This window comes from Diabrotica virgifera, chromosome 6, assembly GCF_917563875.1.
Source record: "Diabrotica virgifera virgifera chromosome 6, PGI_DIABVI_V3a".
NCBI lineage: Eukaryota > Metazoa > Arthropoda > Insecta > Coleoptera > Chrysomelidae > Diabrotica > Diabrotica virgifera.
This window is the reverse complement of record NC_065448.1, coordinates 175300397-175326653: the sequence shown is the minus strand read 5'-3', so window position 1 is coordinate 175326653 and position 26257 is coordinate 175300397. Positions and strand designations below refer to the sequence as shown.

Genomic DNA, 26257 nt, shown 5'->3' with positions numbered 1-26257 from the left:
ACCGAAAATTACAAGCTGCAAAAATGTATATACAGAGTGATCAAAACTTTTTTCTGTAAAACTTACCTAAAATTAATTTAATAATAAGCTTCAAAAATAATAAATGTTCAACAAAAAAATTTTTTTTTAGCTCTTATACAGTATGTCTGCGTAACTTGGAACCTATTGATAACTTTTTTAATATCAGTTTTACGAAAAATGTTATTCTTTATAAAATACTCTGAATCGTATATAACATAAGATGCAACCATCAAATATCAAATTTTGTTAGTTTTGTACGAGGTATGTCAAAAAATATGAATTTCACTCAAGAGTAAAGTACCTTTATATTTCACAATATCGAAAATTTTTATAAAGAAAAGTTGTTTGGAATTAAAAACTATATTCCAATATGTAATTATATCCTTCTAATCGAAAATTTGTTTTTTTTTAGTATTGTTTCAAATTAATTATAACAAACATCATTAAATTTTCACTTATTATTTATGATAACTGATTTATTATTAATTTTATGAAGAAAGTTATTCGTCATAAATAGCTGTGCATGGTCTAACACTTAATATGCAAATATAAAATAATATATTTTATCAATATTATACGAGGTATTACGTAAAAAAATTGCATAAAAGTGTAATTGCATATTGACACATCGTTTTTAATTCTGAACAACTTTCCATAATAACAATTTTCAGTATTATGAAAAATATAGGTATTTTACTCCTAACTGAAATTTTTATTTATTGACATATATTGTACAAAATTGATAAAAATTGATATTTTATGATTGCATTTAAAGTTTTAGAATATGCAGAGCTTTTTACTAAGAATAACTTTTTATTTATGATTCCATTGCAACAACTTTTTTGAATACTGAAGAGATAGATTTTGAATAATTGGTTCTTTCTTTCTAATACATTTTAATTTTTAATATTTTTGTGAAAATTATTTGTTTATCTTTTTTTTAAGAATGAAATTCCATATTTGTTTGATTGGATTCTACTTGTTTTTCATTTAAATATCCGCCATTTTGGATCCGCCATTTTGAAATTTAAATTTTTAATCTTTAATTCAGATTCAACAACCTGTTAAAAATAAAGACAATAACTGTTTTAGAAAAATGTTCTTTTTTATGTTTTTTTAGAAAATCCGCATTTTGGATACGCCATTTTATAGTTTATAATGTTAACATTTAAGTTAGGTTTATCAAAGCTCTCAAAAATAAATATATGTAGAAATAAATACATGTTTGTAAAGAAATTATGATTTTACAACTATTTTTTAAGTTATCCGCCATTTTGGATCTGCCATTTTATAATTTAAATAATCAAAATTTGATTCAGGTTCAGCAACCTCCCAAAAATATCCACATATATGTAAACAAACACGTTTTATAAAAAAAATTCGGATTTTACAACTGCTTGTTAAGGAATTTTAGGAAAAAATCCGCCATTTTGAATCCGCCATTTTGAATTTGCAAATTGTAATGTCAGATTCGGGTTAAGCATAATCAAAACTAAAATAAAAACATTTTTTATCAAAATAAAATGTTGAATTCACCCATATTCTTAACATTATTTATACAAAACAATTGTTATTGTTTAAACAATTAATAAACAATTAGCGGCGAAATTTGTGAGTAGAACTTTTTACTTTAACATATTTATAAACTAACAAAAAAAGTTTTAGAAAAATATAACCTTGTTTGATTTTTTCCGAAACATTGTATCTTCTCGTTCTAATTGCACTCCCCTATTATATTCCCACTAAAAAATTTAAAAGGAAGTAGCTGCTGTTAGTACTATCTGTCATTGTATGTCATTATTTACTTTATTGTTTTGTAAAGAATATTTTCTACGCCGTCCCTGACGGACGACTAAAAGAAATGGATGTTCTGACAAACAGCATAGATGCCCGAATATGGATAATGAAGTATTTAATGAGTCAGTCGATTATAGTATTTCGTGATAGAAAGACATGTGTACCTAGACATTAAAATAAATGTATTTAATTCTGAATTTGCCTTTAAATATTTAACAAAGCAGCGGTAGGATATTATCCATGTGCTATAACAAGCGTTAAGTTATATTTATACTTATTTAATAGTGATATTTGTTTAAAAACACAATAATAGTATAACCGTATGTGAATGTTTCGAAAGTGACAAAAATAGCAACGGAATTTTCCTGCAAGAACTGAACTTATAAAGTGTTGTTATGTTAAAGTGTTTTACGTGGAATTTTATCCGGAATATAAAGTACTGGGTGTTTTTATGAGTTGTTTTTGGATCAATTTGTGATGTTTCTTTGCCAATGATGTACATTGTACCACATATTTTTTATGACAGGATGTCTGTTGGAACTTCGAACTTGTGTCTGATGGGGTTAAGAGGATTGAACTGTATGTATTTATCAGATAGTTTATTTAATAGATATTAAAATATTTATCGTGATGTATAAGCTATTCAAAGTGTAGTTAATAGACATATTTCGCGATTTGATTTTGAAAAAGGTTAAAATATTTATCGGAATATATTTATAAGCTATTCAAAGTGTAGCTAATAGACTTATATTTCGCGATTTGATTTTGAAAAAGGTTAAAATATTTATCGGAATATATTTATAAGCTATTCAAAGTGTAGATAATAGACTTATATTTCGCGATTTGATTTCAAAATAAGTTAAAATATTTATAAGGATAGTATATAAGCTAATCAACATATAGTATTAAGCTTATATTACTTTATTTAAGTTTGAGAAACTGTTCAACGTGTAGCAACAGACTTCTCTTTTATTAACTTCACAATTTTATTATATTAATAATCTATTATATTTTTATAAGCTATTCAAAGTGTAAATAATAGACTTATATTTTGGTATTTGAATTTGAAATAGATTAAAATATCTATAGGGAGATATAAACTATTCAACGTTTAGTAATATTTATATTTCGCGATTTAAATTTAAAATAGATTAAAATATTTATAAGAATATACACTGCGTTTGGGTTTCAATTAGATATGCGCGCTTGAGGTGTGAGCACTGCCGGTTTTTCCACATTTAATAAGGTATGCATTATTGTTATAATTTATACACATGCATTTATAAATATTTAGAGTGTAGACGGTATAGTCGTAGAGTGTCAATGTCATTTTTAAAATAGCGGTGACTATGGCTTTAGTTTTTGAATATTCTTTTAAATCCTTACCTACTTGTTAATTGCGTGAATTATTTATTAATTTACATTAATAGCATTATTTTAAATTAATTATTTATTCAGTCATTACAATAATTTATATACTATGCAATAAAAACTAATAATCGAGAAAAGAGAAAAATTGATAAAGCGATTTTAATAACATACTGTTACTATCGAGTAGATGAGTTTTGAACATCTTTAACAGTTAAAAATTAATTTTAAATGTTTAGTAATAAATGTTTGAGGAATTTGAGCAGCCGATTTATTTACCCACTTGCCGGTAATTTAACAACCATAATACGTCACCTACTCATTATAGATTAGTAATTTCAGAACCTAAAGTATTATTTGTTTAAATCCGTCGATGGACGATTACGCATCGATACTATAGTGGAATAATAGACAGTGTTGCCAATTTTGGCGCTTCCTTCGAAGTGGTATATCTGGTTGATTGGTGAACGCTCTGTATAAGCTGTTCAACGTGTAGTATTGAGCTTATATTGCATTATTATTTAAGCTCGAGAAGTTGTTCAACGTGTAGCAACAACCTTCTCTCAATTTAACTTCGCAATTTTATTCGAATAGCATGAGTATAAGTATATATTATTATATAAATATAGTATATAGAAAGAAAACAAAAGCAATGGGTCGAAGGAAAGGATCCAGGCTAAGTTCAAGTTCAACATCCGGATCTAGCAGTAGTAGTAACGACTATGATTACAAGATAAAACCGACAATATCATTTACATCATCAGACAAGTTCCTAGATTCCCAAGTCTAGAGAAACGGTAGCTTCATCAAGTGAAAGAGTCTCAACACTCCTCCACTACCCGAAATTTATGTTAGTAATAGTCGAGCGAATAGAGTTACTAGTCAAAAAAAAAGCTCATCCAGCACCTATCACAACCCAACGATGCGGTTAATGGAACATTTGTGGAGACGAAGTGCATTCCTGATTTTTTTTGGGGATGTGATCTATTAGTGACTAGAACGAACTGCTATGATATTCCACATGTAAATCAGGTTGAGAGGATTGGCTAGAACAGGGTACAATAATTTGAATACATGTCACCTTAGTTGACGTAAGTGAAACGCAAATTGTAGCTAGAGGTGTCGATTGTGTTGAAGATAAAAGTGTTTCTTCTGATGTTAGTATAATGACCCGTTCTTTACACAATTCTTGTTTGTTTTCCAAAAATTATGTGTTATGTAATTCAAATTTGTCTGCGGAGTAAGCAGTAAAGCTCCTTGACTTACTGAATCAATTTAGGTGCTGTTTTTCACAAAACATTAGTGAATTGGGTAAACAGATATTCTTAAAATGCAAATCCATCTTACTGATGATCGTCCTGTCGTGTATCGTCCTTATGGTTTGTCTTACAATGAACGAAAAGTTGTACAGACTATCGTAGATGATTTACAGGCTAATGGAGTAATTCAAGAATCTAGTTCACCTTATTCAAGTCCGATTCTATTAGTCCAAAAGAAAAATGGAGAAAATCGAATGTGTGTAGATTATCGTGCATTGAATTCGAAGACTGTTAAGGATCGATTTCCACTTCCACGTGCAGACGAGTTCTTAGAAAAATTAAAAGAGTGTATGTATTTCACGACTTTACAGCTGAAAACAGAAGCAATTGAACGATTTCCAGAACCTGTTGATGTCGACACTACACGCCAATTTTTGGGTTCGTCAAGTTACTTCAGAAAATATGTAAAGGACTTTGCCACGATTGCAAGACTTTTGACACTTCTCACGAAAAAAAAAAAGATGTCAAATTTGTATGGGGTGACGAACAACGTGTGCTTTCGAAACCCTCAAGAATAAATTGACTTCGAGGCCTGTCCTTGCTGTTTACAATCTGGAGTTAGAAACCATGGCAGTAGTAAATTCATTACAACATTTTCGAATTTATCTCATCGAAATCCATTTTAAGGTGGTTACAGATTGTAATGCAGTGCGGATCACATTGACCAAAAGAGATATAATTCCCAGAATTGAAAGATGGTGGTTAACCATTCAATAATTTACTTTGGACATTGAATACCGTCCAGGTACGAAAATGCTATACGCGGACGCTCTAAGCAGAAATCCTGTTACAGAAATTCCAGAGGAGGCACTTACGGTTGAGATAAACCTTGTGAACATCGATCAAGAAGATTGGATCTTACATGCCCAATTAAAAGATGAAAGATGCAACACTATCATAGATCTGCTGTCGAAATCTCCATCAGATAAGGAAGAAAAAGATATCCATCAAAACTACTGCATTGTAAACAATCGACTATATCGAAAAACTTCAGAAGGCAAAAGGTGGGTTGCTCTAAGGCAAGCCCGCAGGCAGGTTGTTTTGCATTATCATGATGGAACTGGTCACATGTCAGTAGAAAAGACTATTTCGGCAATATCTCAATTATACTGGTTCTCAGGTATGATAAAATATGTTAAGAAATACATTGAAGGTTGTCTAGAAGGCTTATATAATAAGGAACCTGGTGAAAAGCAAAAACCTGCACTTGTGCATTCTATTGAGAAGGTTGCAGTACCTTTTGATACACTGCATATAGATCATCTAGGTCCATTTGTAAAGTCAAAACGAAGGAACTCTTATCTCATTGTCATCGTCGATGCTTTCACTAAGTTCTTTTTTTATGAAGGCTGTGCAGTCCACCAAAGTTACCCCGGTGATTACTTTTTTTGCAAAGTGCAATTGAAATCTTTGGTGTAGCAAGAAGAATAATTAGCGATGGAGGTTTTTGCTATACTTCCCAACGATTCAAGGATTATTGTACATCACTTAATATAAAACATGTTCTGAATTCCACTGCTGCTCCTAAAGTAAACGGACAAGTGGAAAGGTATAATTGTACAATAGTAGCTTCTTTATCATCTTGCAGTGAAGACGAGATTACTTGAGATGAATTCGTTCCAAATTGGGGATTGAATTCAACGAAGAATTCAACCACAAAAAAAAAACGCCCTACGAAGTAATGTTGGGTTACCAACCAAGAGGTATAGCCGATGCTGTTCTGGCCAACGAAGTGTCATTACAGGAGGCAGACCGGGGCGATCTATCGAAAATATGTACGGACGTCAAACGAATGACTGATGCAAACCAGGTCAAATAAAAGCAAACATTTGACAAAGTGAATGAATTCAACGAAGAATTCAAGCGGACGTCAAACGAATGACTGATGCAAACCAGGTCAAATAAAAGCAAACATTTGACAAAGTGATTGAATTCAACGAAGAATTCAAGAGGACGTCAAACGAATGACTCCCTAATTACCTGATCCTTATATCATTAAAAAGGGTTTTAGATCATGATCGTTACGTAATCGAGGATCCTCAAGGTTCCGTGAGATCTCAAAAGAAAAATGAAGGTGTGTCATCTAACGATAAGATGAAACCTTTCAATACTGACGTCAGTTCTGAATCCAAAGGGGATTTGGATCCTAACGAAACGGATCTCCAAGATAACGAGCGATCCACAGTTATTGTGATCAAGGCTAGCTGTACAAAAAAAATTACGTATGTCTTGTTTCAATCTGAATTTATATCATTGGTTTATCAATTAATTTTGATTAACATTATAAAACAGAAAAATCAGTCAAAACCTTTAACACAGAACTTTAATCAGAAATAAAAAGAATTAATGAAATTATAGGTAACCTAACTTTTCTTGTTAATTTGACGTACACTGCAAAGTTGACGTAAACTGGAAAATATATGTGAATTAAGAATAGACATGCGCTGTATAGCTATCTCTGTAATTTAGAGCCAGCTGTGATGGCAATAATTTTGGATCACACGTTAGCTAGCTACAAGAGTTCTAACGAAACGAACTTATAAGAGTCCTAACGAAACGGATCTCGAAGATAGCTAGCAACAGAACTCTTACGAAACGAGTTCTTAAAGAGTCCTAGGCGAGTTCTAAAGAAACGAACTTATAAGGGTCCTAACGAAACGGATCTCTTAAGATGGTTGACCACAAAAGTATAAGAAACTAGCTCTTAGACCACGGCTCTTCCAACCCATGGTAAGGGGTTTGGAGAGGGCAAGTTCTAAAGAAACGAACTTATAAGAGCTCTTTTCTTACTATAGGTACCTATTGCATGTTTTGCTTAATGGAATTTACTAATGAGGCGAACTTATAAGAGTTGTTTTCTTATTGCAGGTATTGCATATTTTAGAGGCGAACTTATAAGTCTTGTACTCTTATGGTCTTATATTCTTATCTTACAACTCTTAGAGTTGTTGTCTTGCTATTAGTATAGCATGTTTACCTATTGCATGTTTTGCTTAATGGAATTTACTAATGAGGCGAACTTATAAGAGTTGTTTTCTTATTGCAGGTATTGCATATTTTAGAGGCGAACTTATAAGTCTTGTACTCTTATGGTCTTATACTCTTATCTTACAACTCTTAGAGTTGTTGTCTTGCTATTAGTATAGCATGTTTACCTATTGCATGTTGTTTTTAATGTAATTTACTAAAGAATCGAACTTATGAGAGTTGCTTTCTTATTGCATAATTTAGAAGCGAACTTATAAGAGTTGTTTTCTTACTATGGGTGTAGCATGTTTTTTAAAGAAATTTACTAGCTGTAGATCTTAAGCTAATATTTCAGGTCCAACTTAAGATGAACTGGATGGATGACTCCTGTTAGATTTAATGTAAAATTATTAGATAGTAGTCCCATTATTAATATTGCATGTGTCTTATTTATTTCATAGTCTTGTCTTTTAAAGTTAACATGTTTTTTATGATCTAGGTAAATCAGTGGCATCGGATCCACGAGGACGTGGATAAGGGAAGCGTGGCCGACTGTAAAGAATATTTTCTACGCCGTCCCTGACGGACGACTAAAAGAAATGGATGTTCTGACAAACAGCATAGATGCCCGAATATGGATAATGAAGTATTTAATGAGTCAGTCGATTATAGTATTTCGTGATAGAAAGACATGTGTACCTAGACATTAAAATAAATGTATTTAATTCTGAATTTGCCTTTAAATATTTAACAGTTTAAAATTCTGTGTATTTGAAAAATCAAAAGATGGATATATCTTTATTTCTGAAAAGTACGGTCGACGGAAAAGTTTTGTAACCAACTCGTGAATTAAAATGACGATTAACAATCTCGAACATTAACGCGCTCGCCCCGCTCACGCGTTAAAATATCTCAATTGTTAATCGCTCTTATTAATACACTTGTTGGTTAAATAAACAACTACTTCCTGTCACGTTGTTAAATCTTTTAAAAAAATTACTGGAACCACAGGCTAAAATATCAACAATATTTTTTACTTAATTTTAAGCAGCTGTTTATATTCATGGTTGTTTGACGCGTAATTGTCTCTTAAAAATTGGCACATTTTCACAAATCTGTTATCAGTTTGTCAAACAGTGAATATAATATCACGAGTTTTTATACACAAGTCTTTTAACAGCATAGGAAATATATGAATAGGTTAATATTTTTAAAGGCAAATTAAAAATAAATAAGTTACCGATGTTTTAGTTCCTTTCTTAAATTCAGTTCAATTCATAACAACGAAAAACATACAACTTTTATGCCCGGTTGCACCAACAGATCTTAAGCTTAAGTCGAGAATATCATAAGAATTAATATAATATAATTATAATATATTACAATAAGAATACCATAATATAATAATAGATAGGATTGAAAATAAGGTAAGAATCTAAAATTATGGTGCAACGTAAGTGATACTCAAGGAGGCACTATTTATAAGTAGATCTTAGCTAAGCTGGAGCTTAAGATATGTTGGTGCAACCAGGCATTAGTCACTTAGATTTTTTTCTCGATTTCCTTCGACAAAAATTTTCATCGGAATATCTGGGTTTTCCCAACAAAATATTTTGTTTCCAACTAAAATTTTAGGGAAGTAATTATATAACAATAATAACTTTTAACGACAAATACATGGTTTATATTATATTCCTGCAGATTATAAACTTAAACTTCACCACAACATCATGAAAAAGAGTCATTCATAACCACATAGATTGTATATTGTGTCAATAAGAGATATCACAACGCTATCATCAGCGCAAAAATATATCCAGGAACTGACAGCAATTTCATTCATAATCTTGTTGTTGTAAAAGTGTGAGCAAGATGGAAACTAATAAAAAACAAAAATCTCAACACAAACTAGACATTCAATTATTGAAACATGACACTGTACAACAGACAGTACACAATAAATTAAACAAAAATTTATGAAATATTGACCCACATAGAATAACCGAGTCCGATTATGTAAATGTGCTGTGGAAAACTATCAATGAGCAGATATGCTTTTTCTCATGTGGATCTTTCAGTGCTTCACAGTTTTTCGATTTCTTTCTAACGCATTAAATTGTTTGTGACAGAAAAAACGCACGTCGGTGATTACATTTCGTCGGTGACATTTTATAACATTTATTTAGTTGTCAATAGATGGCGCTATAATCGAAAAAATTATTTACTAATTATATAATATATCTACTAATATAATCTGTACAATTTATAAGACTATACAAATCAAAGAAAATACCATTTTATAAACGCAATAAACTCAATTGATTTGTTTTTATGCCAAATTGCAAACAAAATGAGGCAACTGTCAGATTTAACTAAAATGTCATGTTAGAATAAATGTCATAAATGTGTATTATCATGGACTTACCTTTTGTTCTATCATTTGTGACACACTGAAAAATGCTCATGAAAAGAAGCATACACAACGTAATAGAAAAACACCTAAAAAACACCCAGAAAGAACAACCAGGAATCGTTAACAGAAGACATTTTACAATAGGTAATGAACTGAGAGAATCCAAAGGAAAAAATGACAAGGACGGAGAATACAAAATAAGAATTCTAAAAAAAATAAACAAAGTTTCAAGGTTAATCCATCATCAGGAAAGAGTTTGTTAGTTTACCATCTGGGTGACAATTATTAGTAAAACGATGCACTTATAAATGCTAATAGTGACCTGTAACGAGGTAAAATGAAGTCAATGTCGATATCGATTAAAGGAAACTAGATCCAAACTAATAAAACTTATAGTAACAAATATACAGGGTCGAGTACCATTTAAACTTCTGTGGTGAGCGGATGTGTTTAAAATATTTCTTTCGCTAAATAATAATTACCTACCGTTATCAAATACACATTAGAAACTAATTATCACTTAATAAGTATTTTAGGTGATACGAATAAAAATGTGATATTTTGGTTAAATTATTTTGAAACTTTTTAAACTTTTATAAAACATAAAATAGTAATATTTACGTTTAATAAATAAATAAATAGTGCGGTGAATAAGGTCATATTTTGGTTAAATGACTTTAAAACTTTTTAAACTTTATAAAGCATAAAATAATAATATTTACGTTTAATAAATAAGCAAATAGTGCGGTGAATAAGGTGTAAAAATGGCCGATGAACCACCCCTTGACAAAGGGGGAAAAGTGGATAATGGAGGAGAAAATGTAGATATGGTCATAGACAACACTACGACAACCAGAAATCAAGATGGTAAAACCGCAGCGGATACAGATAAGTTGACACTTTCAGATACTAAGCAAAAAAGTAAGGTTTTCAATCTACAAAAACCGAACCTGTATTCAGATTTTGTCTATGTTTTTATTGAAAGCACCAATAATGAGCTTGCAATAGGAAAATTACATCCTATGGCAGTTGGCCATGTGCTCCATAAGAAATTGAATGTTCAGAATATTGTACGAATTGATAGAGTAGGCAGAAACAGAATAAGGGTTCAATTAAAAACAATTAAAGATGCTAATAAACTAGTAGCTAATGAACAGTTAAAAAACGAAAATCTAATTGCTTATATACCAAATAATTTATTATCGAGGAAGGGGGTTGTTAAAAATGTTGATACTTCTTTTGATGAGCAATATCTTTTTACAAATTTTCTATCTGCCGTAACTATTACCGAAATTCGTAGAATCAAGCGAAAGGTCATTTCTGATGGAGAAGCAATATTTGTTCCTCGACAAACAGTCATAGTCACCTTCGAGGGTAACATGTTACCCTCAAACATCTTCATTAATTCGGTATCTTGCCCTGTTGAACCTTATATTCACAGTGTTACCCAATGCTACCGGTGTCTTAAATATGGTCATGTAGCGAAGCAGTGTCGTAGTACAGTGGCTCTTTGCATAAACTGTGGTAAAACAAAAGATGAAACTCATTCATGTCGGGATCCACAGGATAATTGTTGCATTTACTGTAAAACTAATTCACATAAATCAATCTCTAAATCATGCCCAACACATATAAAACAAAGTGAAATAAAGAAAAAAATGGCTGAAGAGAATTTAACTTTTACGGAAGCAAAAAATTTAAATAAAACATCATATGCTTCTACATTAAAAGTTAACAATAAATTTCAAGCTCTATCTTATTTATCAGAGGAAGAGTTTCCCCCTTTGCCTTCACGAAGACATAATATCAAATATCCTAGACAACCAGTGTCATCTCAGTCAACTAATTCTGTTACCTTACAAACAGCTCGAAATCGCAATGCTTCAACTCAGATCGAAACAGTTAACAAGAAGCGAAAACCCAATTCTCCCATTCAAATATCAAATTCCCCTCCAATGTTCCCATTTAAATTTGGACCCGAAAAACCTATTAATATACCACCAAGAGAAAATTTTGAATCTGATATGTCAGATGAATTTATTAAAGGATTCTTCGCGGTTTTACAGAAAGTACTAAGTGAAGTAAAATCTTTTGAAGAACTTACAGCCATTGATGCAGATTATATTAAAAATATTGCGTATAATTGTAATGAAAGTATATGTGACGATGACGAATACTAACCTCAATCAATTGAAAATTTGTCAGTGGAACGCACGTTCCGCTGTATCCAATAAACATAGCTTAGTAAAAATATTATCAGATTATGATGTTGATATTGCTCTGGTATCAGAGACATGGTTTAAACCAAAAGTCACTTATACATTTTATGGATATTCTATTGTGCGTAAAGATAGGATAGATGGTACGACAGGTGTAGCTATTCTTGTAAAAAATAATATCAAATTCAAAGAAGTATCTATTAATAATGTAGCAGATGGTATGCAAGTCTGTGCGGCAGAAATTTTTGTTTCTAAAAATCTATCCATTACTTGTGTTTCTGTGTATTGTCCTCCAAATATCGCAGTTACTGTGCACAATTTTTCCAATCTTTTTAATAACATAAATGGTACATTAATAATTGGAGGAGATTTTAATGCGCACCACGATCTGTGGGGCTCATATAAAATCAATCAATCTGGAAAAAATATGGTAAATGCATTAAATCAAAATAATTTGGTAATTTTAAATGATGGGTCACCTACAAAAATATCTCGGTCGGGTCAAAACTCTTCTGTCGACTTATCACTAGTATCTCCGGACATCGCTGATAAAACTAACTGGAGCGTGGTAACAGATACTCTTGGATCGGATCATTTTCTCATTCTTATGAAAATCAACATATTGAGGGAACAGTTTAGTAATACAATACAACCAAAAACTAAATGGAACACTAAAAAAGCTAACTGGATGGAATACGAACGAACTTGCATTATATATTTCAGTAATAAACCCCAACTACTAAATGTAAATGATAAATATAAATATTTTATGGAAGGCATTGAATATGCCGCTGCATGTTCAATCCCAATCAATAAGCCTTTCAAAAAAGCTAAACTGCCACCCCCGCCCTGGTGGGGTAGTGACTGTGATAAAGTCGTTTTTTATAGAAAAGAAGCATTAAAAAAATATATCAACAATAGTAATTGGAAAATTATATACATGTTAAAGAAAAAATGGCAGTAGCAAAAAAATTTTTAAAGAACAAGGCTAAGGAGTACTGGGTTAACTACTGCGCTAAACTTAACAAAAATACTCCGTCTAAGGAAATATGGCAACAGGCAAAAAAGATGCAAAGAATTCCTTCACCTTCCCCTAAATGTACCAACTATGAATGGATAGACACATTTTTGCAAAATATCACCCCATGTTCGGCAGATCAGGAAGTAAAGGATTTAGTAGATAATGCAGATGTGAAGAATGATATACTTAATTATCCTTTAAAATTTACGGAACCACAATTTGCATTAAAAAATACCAAGAATACAGCTCCAGGTATGGATCAAGTTACATACGATATGATATGGAATTTACCAACTGTCGGTAAATTATTTCTTTTAGAAATTTTTAATGATATTTGGTTATACAACGCAGTCATTGAGGAATGGAAAAATGTTGTAGTTGTACCAATCCCAAAACCGCAGAAAAATCCCAACCTTGCAGAATCTTATCGACCCATTTCCTTATTATCCTGTGTCATGAAAACTTTTGAACGGATTATTAAGCACCGGTTAGAATTTCATTTGACTAGCACTGCTTTTTTCCCTTTGGAACAATTTGGTTTTAAAAAAGGGTTTAGTACTATTGACGCAGTATCTTATTTAACAACAGACATTCAGTTATGTTTTTCAAATAACTACTACTTAGGTGCTGCTTTTCTTGACATAAAAGGTGCCTACGATGCAATTAATATCATTATGTTAAGAGAAAAATTGCTTCAGGCAGATCTTCCTCCAAGAGTGTGCAATGTCTTGTGTAATCTTCTCACACAAAGAAAAGTTTATGTAAAGTCGAATAACAATTCTATAATAGGTCCTAGACGATCATCCACAGGTTTACCACAGGGTTCTGTTATCTCTCCCCTTTTGTTTAATATTTTTACAAAAGAAATACACGATGGAAATAATAATTGTAATATTATACAGTACGCTGATGATTTTGTCATTTATAACACGAATAAAAAATTAGAAGCAGGCATCACTGAGCTTACGTCACATATACAGCTAAGTACTTTGAAATTTGAATCGTTAGGTTTTTCTTTAACCCCTCAAAAATCTAATGTTACCATCTTTACAAGACATAATCTGCCCAATATCGATCATATTAATGTAAATGGTACACTATACCCGGTATCAAATCAGGTAACTTATCTTGGAATTATTCTCGACAGGAAGCTTAGCTGGAAACCATTTATACAAAATATAGAATCAAAATGTTTAAAAGGTATAAATTTTTTAAAATTCATAAGAAGAACTTGGTGGGGAGCAGATCCACAATCGTGTTTAACTTTCTACAAAGCCTTTATTAGGTCCATCCTGGATTACGGATGTACGTTGTATGGATCAGCCAGTCCTTACACTCTAAAACGATTGGAAATAATTCAAAATACTTCTCTAAGACTCTGTTTGGGTGCAATGTGTTCAACGCCTGTGGAACCACTTCGGATTGAAGCACTAGAGCCACCATTATTTTTGCGGAGGGAATGGTTGTCAGAAAAATTTATTATTAAGTCTTCTTTTAAAAATCCTACTCTGTTACATAAAATAGCTTTATTAAATAACCACGATTTGACAAACAAATATTGGTCAAAAAAAACCTTCTCCTCCATTATGTATGGCTTTTAGAAATACCAGTCCTCATAATAGTGCTTTAAAAAGACCTATTTCGGTCGATAAATCTGAATTTTTTGATATGTTGGAACCACTAGAAATTAATATTCCCGTATACCATGAAAATTTGTTGATAAGTAAAAATACTTTAAGCGCTTGCATAGCAAATCTGCCAGATTTTCTGGAAATATATACTGACGCATCAAAACAAAATGACGGTACGGGGTGTGCATTCTATATACCATCAGCAAACATTCAAGAAAAATTCAAACTAAATAGCAGTACTTCCATTTTTTCTGCAGAAGCTATTGGTATTATTAAAGCCTGTGAGTATATCGAAAAAAGCAAGTTAAAAAAAAATACATCTTTTGAGTGACTCCTTATCGGTTCTTAAATGCATCGCTAACCCAATTAAGGTGGTGGCTACTGATATAAATCCTTTTATTAAAGAACTAAAATTAAAAATTCATAAATTAAGAAAAAGTCACTACGAATTAAAATTCACTTGGGTAAAAGCTCATATAGGACTTCGTGGAAATGAAGTAGTAGATTCCTTAGCCAAAGAAAGCGTCACAACTGGACAGTATATGGAGAACAATTTAGGAGCTCAAGAATATTTAACGATATCTAAACGTAATTTTAAGGAAAAATGGGAACTGCACTGGAAAAAATATTGCGGTAATTGCCCCACACGATACACACTGTTACATTCAAGTATTCCGACAGTGTTGTGGCACCAAGAGTATGATTTTTCAAGGAATGATATTGTGACCATTTGTAGGCTTAAATTCGGACATGCAAGCTTTCCTCAACATTTATATAGAATCGGTGTAGTCAATACCGAACTTTGTGAAACCTGCAATGTGGTGAGCGACTTGGATCACATTTTTTATGCTTGTAGTAAATTTGAAATACAAAGACAGGAATTTATTAATAGTTTATTATTGCAAAACTTATACCCCCCTTTCAATCTACTTCATTTACTATCATTAAATATGTATCAGGTATACAAAATTATTCTTAAGTTTATTAAGATGTGTAACTTAAAACTTTAGAGTGTAGGTATTAAGCTCGTTACCTCTGTTATATAGCCAAATATTTTACCTATTTACCTATATTTTCCGAGGTCTACCCTTTCTGTCTGTGAGTCACCTTGAATGACCCCTAGGTGCGAAAAGTAATCCTAGTTCCTCTCCCCATCGTAGTTCTTCATTTAAATTTCCAGAATAATAGTGTAGTTAGATTAGTTAGTTAGAATAGGTTACACATTTGTTACTGGCTGAATGGGCACTTAGCCCAAAGGCCAAAAAAAAAAAATATACAGGGTGGAAGGCACTTATGGAATAAAATTAATTCTGCCCTTGTTTTAAAAAATCATAAAAAACGCTGAGACCCGTCGATTTTTAAATATAAATAGACGCTTTTTAAACGTATATTTAAATGTACAGGGTGATTCACGCAAGCCTAGCGTAGTCCATAAGCTTTATTTTTAATGGAACACCCTGTATATTTGTATATTTTTAAAAGCTGTTTAACAACCTGATTTCAACGAACTATATCATGTTGGGTATGTTATGCGTGATACAGGGTGAATTTTGAAATTATAAAGTGTGGAAACCACCTAGGGAAGAAAATTGTTTGTGTTCTTATTTTAGAAAATTATAAAAAAACGATGAGACACGTCAACATTTAAATTCAAATGTGCACTTTTCAAACATAAATCTAAATGTACAGGGTGATTCACGTAAGTCTAATCCATTCAATAATCTTAATTTTTAATGGAACATCCTATTTATTTTATGTTCTAAAATACTCCTTATCAACCTGATCTCAACGAACTATACTATGTATTATAAATAATACATGGTAAAATTTTGATATTTTGTATAACACGTTAAATACATAAAATTTTTAAATTAATAATTTATTACGTTCCAGTTAATGGCACTTTTTTAAATCAGCTAAATACTGCCATGAACCGTTCTAAACAAGGTAACAATATATTAGATTTTGTCACCTTTTTTTTGTTTTCAACAGGTAAAACCTACCTAGATATAGGTACCAATAATTAAACTAAATCGATAAATAGTTTTACGAACATATTACATTGAAGTAGTAAACTATTAAAAACTAATATCTTAAACAAGTAAAAATGAAATATTTAACTGAGACTCACCGAGTTGAGATTTTAATGATTATCGGTTACGGGGATAATTGCAAAAGTCAAGTTGAAGTATCAAACTTATTTAATCAGAAGTACCCTCAGTTGCAAGTATTTCGCAAAGTACTGTGTCTAAGCTTCATGCGCAATTCAGAGAACTTGGACATATCAGACCACTAAAAAGAAAACCGCACTTCGTTGAAGATGATGTGAAAGCGGATATTTTGTTAAGTGTCGTAGAAAATCCAACATCAACTTTCCGTCAAATTGCTCGCCAAAATAATATGAGTCATTCTATTATCCTAAAGTGTCTCCATGAAGAAAAACTTCATCCATATAAATTGACTTTTGTGCAGGAGCTAACCGATCATGATCCAGATGGTAGAATGGATTTTTGCGAAACAATGATGAATAAACTAAACAGAAATGAAATATGTAGCTCTTGATAGAGTTCTTTTTTCTGATGAATCGACATTCACATTAAATGGATAGGTAAACCGACAAAACTGTAGATATTGGTCAGCGGAGAATCCTCATTGGATACGTGAGACACATAGTCAGTATCCCCAAAAGGTGAACGTTTAGGCAGTTATCATAGGTTGATACCATATTATTGGTCATATATTTGTAGAAGGAAATTTTACAGCTGAAAAATATTTAAATATGATTAGAGACGAAGTTGTTTCTGTGTTGGCCAACTTATATCCTAACGCAAGAGATCCGAACCTACCGAATGAAAATGTCTGGTTTCAGCAGGACTGGTTTCAACCTCATTATGCTTTAATGGTAAGAAATTACTTCACCGAAATCTTCCACAGACGAAGAGGTACTATTGAGTGGTCAGCTAGATCGCCAGACCTTACGCCCTTGGATTTTTTTCTGTGGGGTTATCTCAAGAGCAAAGTATATGCAGCACAGCCTACTAGCATTGATGACCTCAAAGAAAGGATAACTGCAGAAATACGGAATATTTCACCTTAAACTTTAAACAAAGTTCGTAACGAGTTTTATATGAGACTGTGTTATTGCCAACAACAAGGTGGAGAGCATTTATTTTAATGTCCTAAATAAAATTATAAATATTTTCAAAATTTCACGTTGTATTATTCATAATATACCCTGTATGATATACCTCGTTAAAATCAAGTTGTTAAGGAGCTTCTAAAAACAAAAATATACGGGGTGTTTCATTAAAACTAAAGATAATGGACTATGCTAGTGAATCACCCTGTATATTCAAATTTGTGTTTATAAAGCGCCAATTTGAATTTAAAAGTTTACTTATCCTAGCGTTTTTTATAATTTTCTAAAATAAGGACAAAAACAATTTTATTCCCATATTTTATAATTTCAAAATTTCACCCTGTATTATTCATAATACACCCTGCATGATATAGTTCGTTGAAATCAGGCTATTACGCAGCTTTTAAAAATATAAAAATATACAAGGTGTTCCATTAGAAATAAAGCTTATGTATTACGCTAGGCTTGCGTGAATCACCCTGTACATTTAATATATGTTTAAAAAGCGCCTATTTATATTTAAAAATCGACGGGTCTCAGCATTTTTTATAATCTTTTAAAACAAGGGCAGAATTAATTTTATTCCATAAGTGCCTTCCACACTGTATACTACTCTCCAGACTATAGACAGCGTCTATATTGGTTGCTTATAGGTCCTTCTTACTCAAGCGTTCTTGTTCGACGAAAAGAGTACAAAAATGATGGTAATTTATATGGGTAGATTGTTGATGTACTAGTAGTCTATACTTTGTTCCACGTTATCGGCTACTCGACTGCCGATATACGATTCCATTCTAATCAGTACGGCGTGGCATCGGCGCGCTTCTATCGTCCACAAGAAATACATTGGCCTATGTAAGCAATGTTCCGTTCTTAACGTGAAACGCTGTATAGACGCCAAATAGAGGTCACTGTATTGTAAAATTAGTGCATAAGTAGTAGTGTAGGAAACAGAGGTTGAACCTTGCAAAATGGACACAAGTCCGGTTTTATTTTTTTTCTGGCATATCAAGGGGTGCTTATTATAAGACTAACTTTTTCTGAAAAAATTTCGCCACGGAACCCCACTTTTCACCCCTTTAAAGGGGGTAATTTATGGTTTTTGCAGAACGTAGCCCTTCCTGTACCTTTTACAAAAAATTTCTTTTATAGAAATATGAAGAGGACTATATTTTCTACGATTTATTTCCGACAGCATCTCTCTATCATCCACCGTTCAGCAAGGGTGGCGCCCCAAAGTTGACAAGTTTTTAAAAAATATATTTTTAAAAAAAAAATATATTTTTCCCTAACTGTAACGGAAATTAAAAAGAAATGTTGCGGAAATTATTCACAAATAGATGATTGATTTTTTGGTATAGGTTTCACTTTAGGGTAATTGCCCTTTTTTTAAATACAGGGTGTTACATTTTAAAAAACCCCTTTTTATACCATCTGAACCGTTTATGCTAGAGTAAAAAGACTTTCAGTGATTACCCATGTACTGGTGTTATTTACAAATTTGTATAATGCACCCCCATTTTTTCCCCGGAACCACCCAAAAAAAAAAGAAGAATTAATAAATAAAGTGATTTTCTTGAAATCCTTCACACACAATGCCCTTCATTAATATGCTTCATATATCATTTTGTGCAAGTTATTATTACCCATGCATGGACACTAAAAGCGATTTCCTAGTACAACCCCTGTAGCCAAAAACAATAAATAAAATGGGGAATTGAATTTTTTTTTTGTTTTTTGCTTTTTGATCCATATGGGCATATGCTTCATCAATAGTGCTTTTCAAAAATATATATGGTTATTGCAACATCCCTGCGCTAACCACCCCTATCCTTGAAAATATACTGCAGAAACTACCCCTACACCTTATCCAAAATGTTTTTACGATTTTCTCATTACCTATTCATTTTTTTTAAACAAAACTTACACAAGATTAAAGACCACTATTTACTCTAAAAATTAGGTCCTATTAATTTTTTTCGTTTAAGCAACCGTTACGGCACAGTGGCGCCGTAAACCTCATATATGCTTTGACGGGCTCCAGTTTTTGTTTATTTTTTCGTCATCTGTTTGTTTTATTGATAAAGTACTTATGTAAAATAAAACAACACAGTGTAACCTACAAATCATGACCTATGCACATTTTACATTCTTTGCTCCCCAAAGCTACAGTGGTGGCCCAAAATAATTTTTTTCATATTTTGCCACCTACACACATTTTATTGCGTTAATGCTACCTTAATAGCACAATATTCACCCCTAAGTGGTCGCTAAGCAGTGGCGGATCCAGGGAGGGGTGATGGGGGCGATCACCCCCACCCCTCTCAAACCAAGTGATGTTATATTTGAAGATTATAAAAATATTCATTTATTTTTATAGAAATACTTATATTACATTAATATTATTTTTATAAGAATGACTTTTTATGCTTTAGCGACAGTGGCGGATCCAGAATCGTTAAGAGGGGTGTGCCAATTGGTTAAATCTCTATAAAAATAAATGAATATTTTTATAATCTTTGAATATAATATCACTTGGTTTGAGAGGGGGGGAGGTGATCACCCCCATCACCCCTCCCTGGATCTGCCACTGCGTAGCGACCACCTAAGGGTAAATATTGTGCTGTTAAGGTAGCATTAATGCAATAAAATGCATGTAGGTGGCGAAAATATGCAAAAATTTATTTTGGGCCACCACTGTGGCTTTGGGGAGCAAAGAATGTAAAATGTGCATAAGTCATAATTTGTAGGTTACACTATGTTGTTTTATTTTGCATAAGTACTTTATCAATAAAACGAACAGATGACGAAAAAAAAACAAAAACTGGAGCCCGTCAAAGCATATATGAGGTTTACGGCGCCACTGTGCCGTAACGGTTGCTTATACGAAAAAATGAATAGGACATAATTTTTAGAGTAAATAGTGGTCTTTAACCTTGTATAAGTTTTGTTTAAAAAGAATACATAGGTAATGAGAAAATCGTAAAACATGCTCGCCAAGGGATAAGGGTAGTTTCTGCAGTATATTTTCAAGGGTAGGGGTGGTTTCCGCAGAGATGTTGCAATAACCATATATATTTTTGAAAAGCACTATTGATGAAGCATATGCCCATATGGATCAAAAAGCAAAAAACAAAAAAAAATTTTCAACCCCCCATTTTATTTATTTTTTTTTGCTACAAAGGTTGCACTAGGAAATTGCTTTTGGTGTCCATGCATGGGTAATAATAACGTGCACAAAATTATATATGAAGCATATTAATAAAGGGCATTGTGTGTGAAGGATTCCAAGAAAATCAATTTATTTATTAATTCTTCTTTTTTTTGGGGTGGTTCCGGGGAAAAAATGGGGGTGCATTATACAAATTTGTAAATAGCACGAGTACATGGGTAATCGCTGAAAGTCTTTTTACTCTAGCATAAACGGTTCAGATGGTATAAAAAGGGGTTTTTTAAAATGTAACACCCTGTAATTAAAAAAAGGGCAATTACCCTTAAGTGAAACCTATACCAAAAAATCAGTCAATTATTTGTGAATAATTGCCGCAGGATTTTTTCTTAATTTCCGTTACAGTTAGGGAAAAACATATTTTTTTTTAAAAACATCTTTTTTAAAAACTTGTCAACTTTAGGGCGCCACCCCCGCTAAACGGTGGATGATAGAGAGATGGTGTCGGAAATAAATCGTAGAAAATATAGTCCTCTTTATATTTCTATAAAAGAAATTTTTTGTAAAAGTTACAGGAAGGGCTACGTTCCGCAAAAACCACAAATTACCCCCTTTAAAGGGGTGAAAAGGGAGGTTCCGGGGCGAAATTTTTTCAGAAAATGTTAGTCTTATAATAAGCACCCCTTGATATACCAGAAAAAAAATAAAACCGGACTTGTGTCCATTTTGCAAGGTTCAACCTTTGTTTCCTACACTATAGTGTGACCAACTAGTCCGAAAAATCCGGGACGTGGCCCGAATTACTAAGGCGTGTCCCGGCGTCTCGGATAAGGCTTCCGGGCAATCCGAATTTTCAACGTTTTGGTAAAATTATATTTTGAAATTTTGAATAGGTAGATATGTTATTCCTCTGAAGAAATTGGTGGGACGAAAAAAGTTGACAATTTCTCGAGTGTGATACTAATACCACAACCAAAACGCATGCATTTTATATCGTGGTATTATAGTTTTACGCAAACTCAAGCTGTTGACTTTTTTTCGTTTCTGTATTTTAAATATCGTCTCCTGAAAAGACGATTCAAAAACAATATCAAGTCATGTATACGCATAAGGCAAATTGACAAATAAGTATTTGTAACTCTGCTTCTGAGCAGGCAAATGAACTTTACAAAGTCTCGTTTTAAAGCTTAATTTATAGACTTTCAAACAAAGTTTTTTTTTTTTTTTTATTTACAATTTGCTTCAACCACAAGGGTTATTAGCAATGAACTGTATTTACATCAAATTACAAAATTTAGGTATATTAAATTTGGTTAATGAGTCCTATAGTACGTAAAAAATTAAGAGTCTTACATGAGTTACTTTCACTTAAACAATCTTTAATTGTAGTTGGTAACTGTTGATGTTGCCGTTCTATAACGTAGAGGGGACAGTCTATTATTATATGTTGCACTGTTAGTTCACTATCACACACATAACACATCGGAGGGGCTTCCTTCTTTAATAAAAAGTCGTGGGTGATCTTCGTATGACCAAGTCGCAATCTGGACATGAGCACTTGGTCTCTTCTCTTTGTAGGATGTTTCGACGGTGATATACTTTGTTTGATCGTTCTTAATGTAGAGTTTGATTCGTTCCAATTTGTTTGCCATTTTGTCATGATCTTGTTTTTAAAATATTGCTTTAGATCAGTATGAACGCAAGTAGTTATGATGTCTGTTAAGGGATTCTCACTCGCATTTTTTGCTAATGTGTCAGCTTTATCATTTCCACTTATCTCGCAATGTGATGGTACCCAGAGGAACTGAACTAATCTTTGATTTTGTTGGCATATCAAGAGTTCCGCCTTAATTAAGAGGAGGATAGGATGTTTGGGGTATACCCGCCTCAAGGCCGTTAATGCACTTAGGGAATCGCTAATGATTATTGAGAATTTGATGTCATGTGTGTTAACAAACTTTAATGACTGGAGGATAGCAAAGAGTTCAGCTGAGAATATGGAGGTTTGGGGAGGGAGCTGGTAGGAACTGTTATAGTTATCTGTTGTGAAAGCCGCTCCTACTCCATTTGCAGATCTGGATGCATCGGTATAAATATGGATGTGATCATTAAAACCATTTAATATCTCTAATAATCTCTGATTGAAGATTTTTGCTGGTGTGTCACCTTTCTTGAATGCAGATAGGTTTGTATTACAAGCAGGGAGAGCAATTGTCCATGGTAATATGTGTTGGCTGACTTTAAAAGTATTGTAAGTGTGTGGAATTATTGTGTCTAAGCTCTGTAACGTTGCTCTCACTCGATGATAAAACGGAGGATCCAATCTTTTCCCACAATTAAATGTCGATGGAAATCTATCTGTAAATGTGTTTTTATAAACAGGTACATGTGGGTTAGTTGATACTCTTAAGGCATACATGAGGCTAAGGTATTCTCTCCTGAGTTGAAGGGATGGTTCGCCTGATTCAACATACATACACTCAACTGAGCTTGTGTAGTGTGCTCCCAGTGCAATTCTAATTGCTGAATTATGAACTGTGTCTAGCACTTTCAATAGTGAACCTTTGGCTGAGTTGTAGGCAACAGCAGCATAATCTAGTTTTGAACGAATTAGGGTTTTGTATACAGTCATAAGAGTTTGGAAATCGGCACCCCATTGTTTATGAGAGATACTTTTCATTAAGTTAAGGCCGTTTTGAACTGACAGACGGAGAGAGTGGATGTGGTCTTGCCAAGATAGTCGGCTATCCAGTTTTACTCCCAAGAAGTTGATCGATTCTGAATACTTTATTGGTAAATTTTTTAGGAAGAGTTTCGGTGGATTTACTTGTTTCTTTGGAGTTTTACTGAAGATCATTGCTTTCGTTTTAGTGGGTGAAAATTCTAGGCCAGTAGTATTCGACCAATTCTCTAGTTTGTAAATGGCTTGCTGTATATGGGTCGTCATTGTTGATATATTTTTACCACGACAGAATATAACAAGATCATCAGCAAATAGACGGGCTTTGACTAATGGGCTAAGTGACTTAGCGATGTCATTGATGGCAATAAGGAAAAGTGCAACACTAAGAGTAGACCCTTGAGGAATACCGTTTAATTGGATTTTAGAGTCTGAAAGAAAGTTGTCTATTCGAACTTTGAAGTTTCGCCTATATAAAAAATTATTAATAAACTTGATAATATTTCCTTTAATCGACCAACTTGACAGGATTCTTATGATATCTGATCTCCAGATTGTATCATATGCACGCGTTATATCAAAAAATACAGCCAGACATTCTTGACCACATCCAAATGACTCATGAATTACAGATTCAATATCCACTATGTTGTCTAATGTAGATCTGGACTTTCTAAATCCACTTTGTATAGGGCTAAGTAGCTGTCGATCTTCTAGGTACCACATTAGTCGGTTGCTTGCCATTTTTTCAAGTACTTTGCACATATTAGATGTTAGGGAGATTGGTCGGTAAGACTCTGGGTCCGATTTATTCTTGCCCTGTTTAAGAACTGGTACAATAATGGAATCGTACCAATCAATGGGGAAAACATTATTTGTCCAAATGAAATTATAAAGATCCAAAAGATATTGTTTTCCTTCCGTTGGCATAGCTTTTAAAAATGTCGTAGGGATGTTGTCAGGCCCTGGGCTAGTGTCTTTAACTTTGTTTAAAGTTTCTAACAGTTCATCCATCGTAAATATGGCATTTAGAGGTAAATTATTGTGGTCATCAAGATTTATACATGCATTATTAAATTTATTTTTATGGGCTAGGAAACTTGTAGATAGAGTTTCGTCACTGCTATGTTGTTGGTATACGTTTGCTAGTACGGAGGCTATTTCTTGCTTAGTTGAATAAATATGGTTATGATGTTCTAGGTAATGAATGGTGTTAAATGATTTTTTCCCGTACATTCTGCTTATCATTTGCCAAACCTCAGAAGTCGGGGTAGATGAATTTAAAGATGATACATAATTTTCCCAGGCTTCTCTCTTACTCTTCTTTAAGGTGTATCTACAATACGCCCTTAATCTTTTGAATTCTAGCTGGTTATTTAAAGTTGGGTGCCTTCTTAATTTATAAAACGCCTTTTTTGACTCTTTAATTGCTGCTTCGCAGTGGGAATTCCACCACGGGACTGGAGCACGTTTTTTTGGAAATTTTGAATAACCCATGGACTCGTGAGCTATTGACGTTAAAAACTGTACGAGATGGAGTACTTTGGAGTTAATATCAATGTCTGTATCAAAGGGCTGAACCAACTGAGAAATTTTTTGTGAAATTAAAGAGGAATATAGAGACCAATCTGCATTTTTCAGACACCATTTATTGGATGGAATTGATGAGGAGATATGGTTATTGTTCGTAATTAGGATAGGAAAATGATCGCTTCCATGCAAATGGGATGTCACATCCCACGACAGAGTTGGTTGTAAGACAGGGTCACAGAGGGATAAATCTATTGGGGATCCATTGCCGGTGGAAATATTGAACCTTGTGATTCTTCCATCGTTAAGGATATTCATATTAGAATCTGTAACAATTTGTTCGATTTTACGTCCCAAGGAATCTGTTTTTTTACCTCCCCAAAGTATATTGTGGGCATTAAAATCGCCTAATATAATACGCGGTTCTGGAATTTGATTGAAGAGTTCAGTTATTTCTTTTATGGACGGGTCTAAGTTCGGAGGAAAATAAATATTACATATATTGACTTTGTGGGGGCCTTTTATAGATACTGCTGTTGCCTCCAACTCAGTTCTTAAACGTATTACTTCGGTATTAAATGAGTTATGGACATATATTACTACTCCCCCACTAGCATGGCTAGCAGTTATTCTGTTCTTATAGTACGGAGTATAGTTTCTTAAATTATGACAGTTATCTTCTTTGAAGTGGGTTTCTTGTAGGCATATTACAGATGGTTTAAACTTAGCTATAATTAATTTAAGTTCTTCTAAATGGGTGTAATACCCATTTAGGTTCCATTGCAGTATACAGTTGAATGTTGTTTTAAATTTCAGCAGAGGCGTCGCTGCTGTATTCACTGTGATCAGTAGAGAAAGCGGATAATAATAGCTGTTTATTAATCTTAGTTTTTAATCTTGTACAGCGACTTTTCAGATACTTGGGAGTTAATGCTGGATGGATTTTAGTTAAAAAATTGAGTAGTCCTTCGATATCTTCTGTA

General features: G+C 32.8%; 1 protein-coding gene and 1 long non-coding RNA gene across 4 annotated transcripts in view; one reads left to right on the top strand and one right to left on the bottom strand.

The window, feature by feature from the left end:
- Positions 1 to 26257, bottom strand: part of LOC126886435 (paxillin) — a 312639-nt gene that overhangs the window by 153874 nt on the left and 132508 nt on the right. The window lies entirely within an intron of this gene.
- On the top strand, positions 893 to 8204 carry LOC126886439 (uncharacterized). Its single transcript, XR_007698617.1, has 2 exons — positions 893 to 2397; positions 7972 to 8204. It is a non-coding gene; the product is annotated as an uncharacterized LOC126886439 (long non-coding RNA).